Source organism: Miscanthus floridulus, chromosome 14, assembly GCF_019320115.1.
Source record: "Miscanthus floridulus cultivar M001 chromosome 14, ASM1932011v1, whole genome shotgun sequence".
In the NCBI taxonomy this organism is placed as follows: Eukaryota; Viridiplantae; Streptophyta; class Magnoliopsida; order Poales; family Poaceae; genus Miscanthus; species Miscanthus floridulus.
The window spans coordinates 97,798,470-97,806,243 of NC_089593.1; the positions used below are offsets into that span (position 1 = coordinate 97,798,470).

Here is a 7,774-nt window from a genome sequence, read left to right on the forward strand (position 1 = left end):
GATTCTTAAGTCTATGAGTACATAGTTGGTGCGAGTCGGGCTCTGAGCTTGACCTTCATGATCACCGACCACTCTCCATAGTTGGTGCGAGTCAGCATCGGCCAACTGGTGCCGCTGACCTCCCGCACCGTGCGAACAACGTCCTCCGGTCGTGGCTGGACAGCCACAGTAGTGCCACTGCTGTCATCCATCTCCGAACCGTTTGTCATCGCCAGTGGTTAGTCCGGCGACGGCGCTTGTACGACTCTGATACCACTTATTAGCCCACAGGATCACCGGCTCAGGTGAGTCGACCGCTCACCAGTCTTGCTGACCACGGCCGAGCACGGCCAAGGTTGTCCGACCACACACACTATGACTAGAGGTAGAAGAAGAAGGGAGAACAGAGCATACACACAGTACAAGCACCAGCGTTGGCCGGAGCCCTGTATAGGAGATGGCAAATCTGAACTCTCTTTGTTGAGTTGCAGTGGCAAACTATATATACAACTCTATCCATCAAGTCCTAGTACAACTACCCTGCTGTAACAGTGACTAGATAACAAAGCAGGACTGACTTCAGCGCCTGTCCCTGCATGTGGCTACAGTCCGGCAGGTGAGCCATTCGGCGCCTGCCTCCACAGCGGCTATAGTACCACTGCAGGGAGCCTTTTCGACGCCGCCTTCTCTTGCTGTGTGTTCACACAAGGAAGTAGTAGATTATCCAACAGTAGCAACTAGCAACTAATAGACGATTTTTTCAGGTGAAAGAGAACATCAATACCCAGACACATCAACTTATAGATGCTCGATCAAAACCTAGGTATGTAACTCATATTCTAATTCTTAAGTCTATGAGTACATCTTACATGCATGCAGTAGCAGTATATACAGCCTCTGCCTGTATCCATATCGCAAGAATGAGAATATTGTTAGCATATATATTTGCTAAGAACTCAGTCTAGCTTTTGCAGTTTGATACTTAAGTATCTTTTAAGCAGTACACCATAGTAACACTAATACAATTATGCTATAGAATATAGATATGTTTTTGTAATTCAAGTGTATTTTGATGCACAAGTATATTTTAACCAGTACATAAACACATACTAACACTAATGCAGTAATGTTGTAGATATGCTTTGGTAATTCAAGTTTTGTACCTTTTCTACTTGTTTTATGCTCAACAGCCTGACATTTTCATATTACCTGATTTGAAACTTCTGTACAGATTTGATGGTGCAGTTCCTGAGCCGCGCAAGGGAATTAGAAGTGGTCATGTGCCTGGGAGCAAATGTGTTCCTTTTCCTCAGGTGGAAATTCTCCACTGCTCCATACTGTGATCAGTTCATTTTTGCATCTGGATGTTTTACCGTGTTTACACTTTACAATGGATGGTAATTAATGGACACTTATCTGATAAATTTCATAGCCGGAGTTAATTTTCAGCATATGATACTTTGCACTTATTCCTCATTTTAACATCATATTTTTCTGCATCCGTCCTTTCATTTTAGTAAGGTGTAAATGTTGTTTTCTAGATTCATTAATTGTCAGCTCAAGTTGGTTGTATGCCAGTGTTATGTTATACTATGATTTGGTTGATTAGGTAGTTAGCATGTTGACATAGTCAGAGATCGTGTTGTTGGTAGATGCATTTGCATTGAAGGCTACTCTTCCTTATACTGATACTTCATCTACCATAATAGGACGGAGAATTGGATGTTCTTTCTTTGACCCTTGTAGTCCTCCACATTCGGGTTCGACGTAGAGCTACAGGTCGGTATCGCTTGGTAGACCAGGTGTACGTCAATGTCCAAAGTGAGCAAAAAGAAGTAGAGTTTATCTATCCTTTGACCCTAAAACCATAGAAATCCATATCAAGCCTCACCAAGTCTATCCTTGTGTTGTCCTTGGAGGAACTAGCTAGAAGAATACCTCTGTTCCCAGTGAAAAATACGATACCCTAAATAATTTCGGATGACATGCTACAATAGTAGTTCCGTGCACTTGCGAATTATTTCTGTATGCGTTTAGAAATACCAACATAGATGACAAGAAGAAGACGATTCTGGGCATCACACAATGACAACACCAGCTCTGACGGACAGCTCCAGGCTCTACTAGAGGATGTCAGGGGCGGTTGAGGATTGTCGGCCAAGGCCAGCGGTAAGGGACGGCGCCCAACACCTCCACCAACTGGATACTTAGGACACAACACCCCACAAAACCCGTGAAACCTAGCCTGGCCAACTTTGAAGTCAGTCAGACCAACTTGTCTGCTGATTCCGAACCGATTTGTTTCCCAATCAGTTTTTTGATTTATTTTGAGGTCGAAAACTTGGAGAACGCATTTTGGACTTGTTTCCTACTGGGACAAGACAACCCCTTCTAAATAAATGAGAGGATCACGACCGATTGAGGATCCCAACTTTCAATCATCAAAAAAACATCTACTAACTCTCTTTACCCTCTTTTCCCATCTACCTCTTCTCCTCGTTCTTCATCGATGCTGCATGGTAGGAGGATCGACGACGACGAAGCTCTACAGCGGCCAGGCCGGCTAGGGCAGCCCATAGCCGCCGTACACTCCGATGGGTCCCTCCCGGACATGTGGGGTTTTGGGTTGCAAGAGACCTCATCGGCGTCTCTTGTGTATCGTGCTCCCGCTGAGGCTCTTCCGACAATATGTCTTAAGTATCGCGCTCATCGCTGGAGACATAAGGTCCGGGTGTGGACAAACCCTAGGCATTGGCCAACCTAAAATTTGACTAAACCCTACATCGAGCGTTCTAGCTCCTTACCGATGTGGTGATCCAACTCGGCATCAACACGGTGGTGCTGAGATACGTAGTGCTGGTTCTAGTAGTATCATCCACAAGCAAGGATGGAAGAGAGTAACAAATGTTAACATATTAACACTATTTTCAAGCATGTCAACACTATTTTCTATAAAGTTAGTAACTTAAAAAGTTTGACTTTTAAGGATGGGAAATGTGCAATTATTTTAATACGGATGGAGTACTCACCACTGATGCCGGCCTAACATAGTAAGTAACATATTAAGTAGCGGTGGTGCTGAGATACATAGTAGTAGTAGTGTCGGTTCTAGTCGTGTCATCCACAAGCAAAGAAGGAACAGATTTCAGCAGTCCGAATGGCACCGATACGCAGGTTGCCACCGGCGTTCTTCTCTCAAGGAGGCTCGGCAGCGGCGCCTCAAACCGTAGAGCGCTAACAACTTGCCTGATGGATGGCCTCAGGCTCGGGTTACGTTGCGTGCACTAGAGACCGACGAGCAGCATGCGCTCCACCTCTTTGGGGTCAAACTCCCCGTTCAGGCGGGGGTCGGCCGCGTGAAGAACCAGTCCGCGCTCGTGCAGCTCAGAAACCCGCTGCGCCAGGTGGACGATGGTGTCATTAGGAAGAACCACCACGGGCCACCAGCCACAGGTGACCTCAAGGAGGAGGACGCTGAAGCTGTATATGTCAGATTCCTTATTGCATCTGCCGGTGATGGTGCACTCCGGGTCCTTGTACCCCATGGTTCCGGGGAGCACCGTGGTGTGCGAGCCCCGGCCGTGGTCGACCAGCCTCGCCAGCCCGAAGTCGCCGAGCTTGGTGTTGAAGGAGGCGTCTAGCATCACGTTGCTGGGCTTGATGTCCCTGTGCACCACGCACTGCTCCCACTCCTCGTGCAGGTACAGCAGGGCTGACCCGAGCCCCAGCACGATCTCGTGCCGGTGATGGAAGCAGAGCGTCATCGCTGGCTCTGTACAGGTGTGTGTTGAGGCTGCCGTTGGGCATCAGCTCATAGACGAGGAGCAGCTCGGCGCCGTCGTGGCACCAGCCGATGAGCTACACCAGGTTGCGGTGCCTCAGCCGGCTGATGATCCTCACCTTCGAGGCGCACTCCTTCCTCCCCTGTAAAGATTTCCAAACGGGCCGGTTGAAACAGGATGGCACGAGCCCGGTGTGAAAAGCCCGGCCCTAGCCCGCCCCAGCTGTGCCCATGCCTGGCCCGGCCCGGTGCCGTGCCCGTGCCTGGGCCAAGGAGTCGGCCCGTAGTGCCGGCCCGGGCACGGCCCGTTCCAAAGGGCGGCACGGCTCAGGCACGGCTCTGGGGCGCCGGCGGGGCTGCAGTATATAAGCCACCCGCCACGGCCGCACCCCCCACCATCCAAACCCTAGCTCATTTCGCCTACCCTCATCTCCCTCACGCCGCTCTCGTCTTGCTCGTCGCTCTCGCCCGCTGTCGTCTCGCTCCTCGCTCTCGCCCGTTCGCCTGATCGTCGCCTCGTTCCCCTACTCCGCCGTGTCCATGGCGTTCTCCGGTGGGTAAGGGGGTCAGATCCGGTGGGTTCCATCCTCAATCTCCCTGCCTTCCCTCTCTTCCCTCAATCTCCCTCTTCTCTCTCAGATCTGGTGGTTCCCTGCCTTCAATCTCCATCTGTTCCCTTGTTCTTCATCCCTGAAAGTCGATTGAGACTCGTTCGTAGCATCCTCGACGCATCTCCGTCTTCTGTCCGTCGTTCTCATCGCCGGCCGCCGCCACCTCCGGGGCTCCGGTCTCTGTTGAGGTACCTGGGGGTGTGCATCTGGTCCATCTCATCGTCGTTTCCTGGCGCTCCAGGCTCTAGAGGTAAGGGTAATCCCCTACCCTAATCCCCTACCCTAACCCTAATCCCCTACCCTAACCATTTTTTTCTGTTGTTGATTGATGCAGCCGTCGAGGAACCGGAGACGGCAAAGATGGCCCCAGGCGTAGGCGACTGCCGATGAAGGGGAGTTTGATCACTCCCAGAACGATGAGCTGCGGATGTGCGGGTTAGCCAGGGATGATGAGGAGGACGATGTCCGCGAGGACTGCGTCCGAGCTATTTGGGCGGTCTGCTGCTGATCCCCTTCCCTGTGACCAAGATGCGGTCCCGGTCCACGGGGAAGGGGCCGATCCCGATGCCGACGGTGGCGACAGTGAGGTGGCATGCTCCAATCGGCCTTCTACCTCTGCTGTCTGGGATGATTTTGAGAAGCACTTCAAGAAGGTGCCAGGTAAGGCGAGACCCGTCAGGTATGCTGCCACTTGCAAACATTGCAAGAAACAATACTCTGCTTATTCTGCTAATGGCACTGGACATCTTACTCGACATCTTAAGGTTTGTGTTAAGCGTCGTGAGAAATGTCGCATGTCTCAAACTCAAATTGGTTTTAATCCTGATGGTTCTGTTCGTCGCTGGGAGTACAATGCTGATGTAGCTCGTGTTGAGCTTGTTCGTATGCTTGCTAGGCTAGATTTACCTTTACTGATTGGTGAAACTGATGCCTTTAAAGATTACATTAAAACTGCTCATAACCCTGCCTTTGCACCTGTCTCTAAGCAAACTACTGGTAGAGATCTGTTTAAGCACTTCAATGGTAAACGTGAAAAATTAATGACTTGTTTGCAAGACAATGTTGTTTCATCTGTTGCATGTTACCTCTGATATTTGGTCTGGAAAGGCCAAAGAAGATTATCTGTCTGTTGTGGCTCATTTCATTAATGCTGATTGGCAATTAGAGAAAAGGGTGCTTGGTTTAAGGTTGATTGATGTCTCCCATAATGCTGAAAACATTGCTGAGCGTGTTAAAACTGTCCTTGCTGAGTATGGTATACTTAACAAGGTTTTTTCTGTGACTTTGGATAATGCATCTGCCAATAAAAATGCAATGGATAAACTGAAACCTATACTTAAAGAGTATTTAGGTGCTGATCTGTTTTTGCATCAACGATGTGCTTGTCATATTATTAACCTGATTGTTAAGGAAGCATTGGCTGCTGTTAATCCTCTCATTGACAACTTTAGAACTGCAATCTCTTTTTTGAACTCCTCTAATCAAAGAATTGCTGCATACAAGAGTTATTGCATTGCTAGCAGTGTTAGACCTAGGAAGTTCTCACTGGACATGGATGTTAGGTGGAACTCCACCTACCTTATGCTGAAAACATTGTTACCTCACAGGAGTACTTTCAGTACTTTCATTGAGGCTAATTACCCTAGACCTGCAGGTAGTCCTTTCCTGTTGACTGATGATCACTGGGATATGGCAACTAAGATGTTGCAATTTCTTGAACTGTTTTATGACTCTACTGTTGCTTTATCTGGTGTGTACTATCCTACTTCTCCACTTATGATTCATCATATTGTTAAGATTGCTGTTCACCTGCATAAATATCAACATGATGAACATCTGAGATCTGTTGTGCAGTCTATGATTGACAAATATAATAAGTACTGGAAGAACATACCTGATCTTCATTCCATTGCATTCATACTGGATCCAAGAGCTAAGATTAAGGGCTTTACCAAAGTGCTTAGAAAGTTGAATTCTCTTTTTAATGTTGATTACACTAACAAGTTGCTGGACACCAGAGCTCTTCTTTTTAGAATGTACAACAGGTATGATGCAATGTATGGCTCTGTTAGGCTCAAAAGGGCTGTTCCTACATCCCTTTCTGGTAAAAAAAGAACAGCTTGGGCTGACATTTATGATGATGATGAGCTTGACATTGGAGCTGGCTGTTCTTCCCTCCCTCCTTAATCTTGATCAGTCCAGGGGTGTTTCTGCCACTTCTTTGCTACAGGCAGCTTCTGCTTCTAACTCTAGTGAGCTTGCATCCTACCTGGACTCTGACACAGTCAGCCAGTTAGATGATGATTTTGACCTCATGCAATGGTGGCATGAGCACAAGCTTACTTATCCTGTGCTTTCTATTCTTGCAAAAGATATTTTTACTGTGCCTGTGTCAACCATTTCTTCAGAATCTACCTTTAGCACTACTGGCAGGATCATCGAGGAGCGTCGCCGAGGCTGAACCCTGAGACTGTGGAGGCACTAACCTGCATCAAGGACTGGGAGAATGCTGAATCAAGACTGCAGCACATGGTGGAGGATAAGGAGCTAGAAGAGGCCTTTGAAGCACTTTATCTTGATGTTGATTAAGTTCCCCATTTATGTAATGGTTCTGTAATAGTTATTAAGACTTGGACATGCTGGAGGCTGGATGTAATGAACTTATGAACAATCTTAGGAGCTGGCTGTACTCTTTTCCTGTTTAGGGTTTCTCACAAGGGTGAGTTTTACCTAAACAGGTTTTTAATGAGGCAGCCATTGCATAGCTCCTACTTTAATTAGTTTTAGTTTCAAAACTTGCCTGTGTTCTTTGCTGTTCTTTGCTCTTTGCTGTTTTTTGCTGGCATTGTCTGATGTTTTTGATGAATTAGAAGTTATCTCTGTGAACTTATGATTTGAATAAATGTTTTTGTAATTTCAGTGCCAGGGCCGGCAACGCTGGGCTACCGTGCCGGCACGGTACGCCAGGCACGGTCCAGCAAGTTTAGTGCCGTGCCTGGGCCTGAACTCCGGCATGGTGGCACGGCACGGCACGGCACGCCTCATCAATCGTGCCTGCCGTGCCGTGCCCAGACGGGCCGTGCCCAGGCGGGCAAGGGCCTGTAGTGCCGTGCCGGCACGTTTGGAAATCTTTACTCCCCTGCTTCGAGTCCTTCGATACCCTCTTGACGGCGACATGAAGGTCCACGTCCTTGAGGAATCCTCGATACACGGACCCAAACCCACCTTCTCCAAGCTTCCGCTTGTCCGAGAAGTTGTCGGTGGCAGTGGCGAGATCGCCTTAGCGAAACCGCTTTGGCCCGGTCCCTTTCTCGAACTCGTCCTCCATCTCCAGCTCGTCGCCGCCCTCTTCCAGCTCCCGCTCCATCGTACATCTTACATGCATGCAGTAGCAGTATATACA

General features: G+C 48.4%; 1 pseudogene; it reads right to left on the reverse strand.

The window, feature by feature from the left end:
- Nucleotides 1–3,041: 3,041 nt before the first annotated feature.
- Nucleotides 3,042–7,738, reverse strand: LOC136504093 (L-type lectin-domain containing receptor kinase IX.1-like; annotated as a pseudogene).
- Nucleotides 7,739–7,774: the final 36 nt, after the last annotated feature.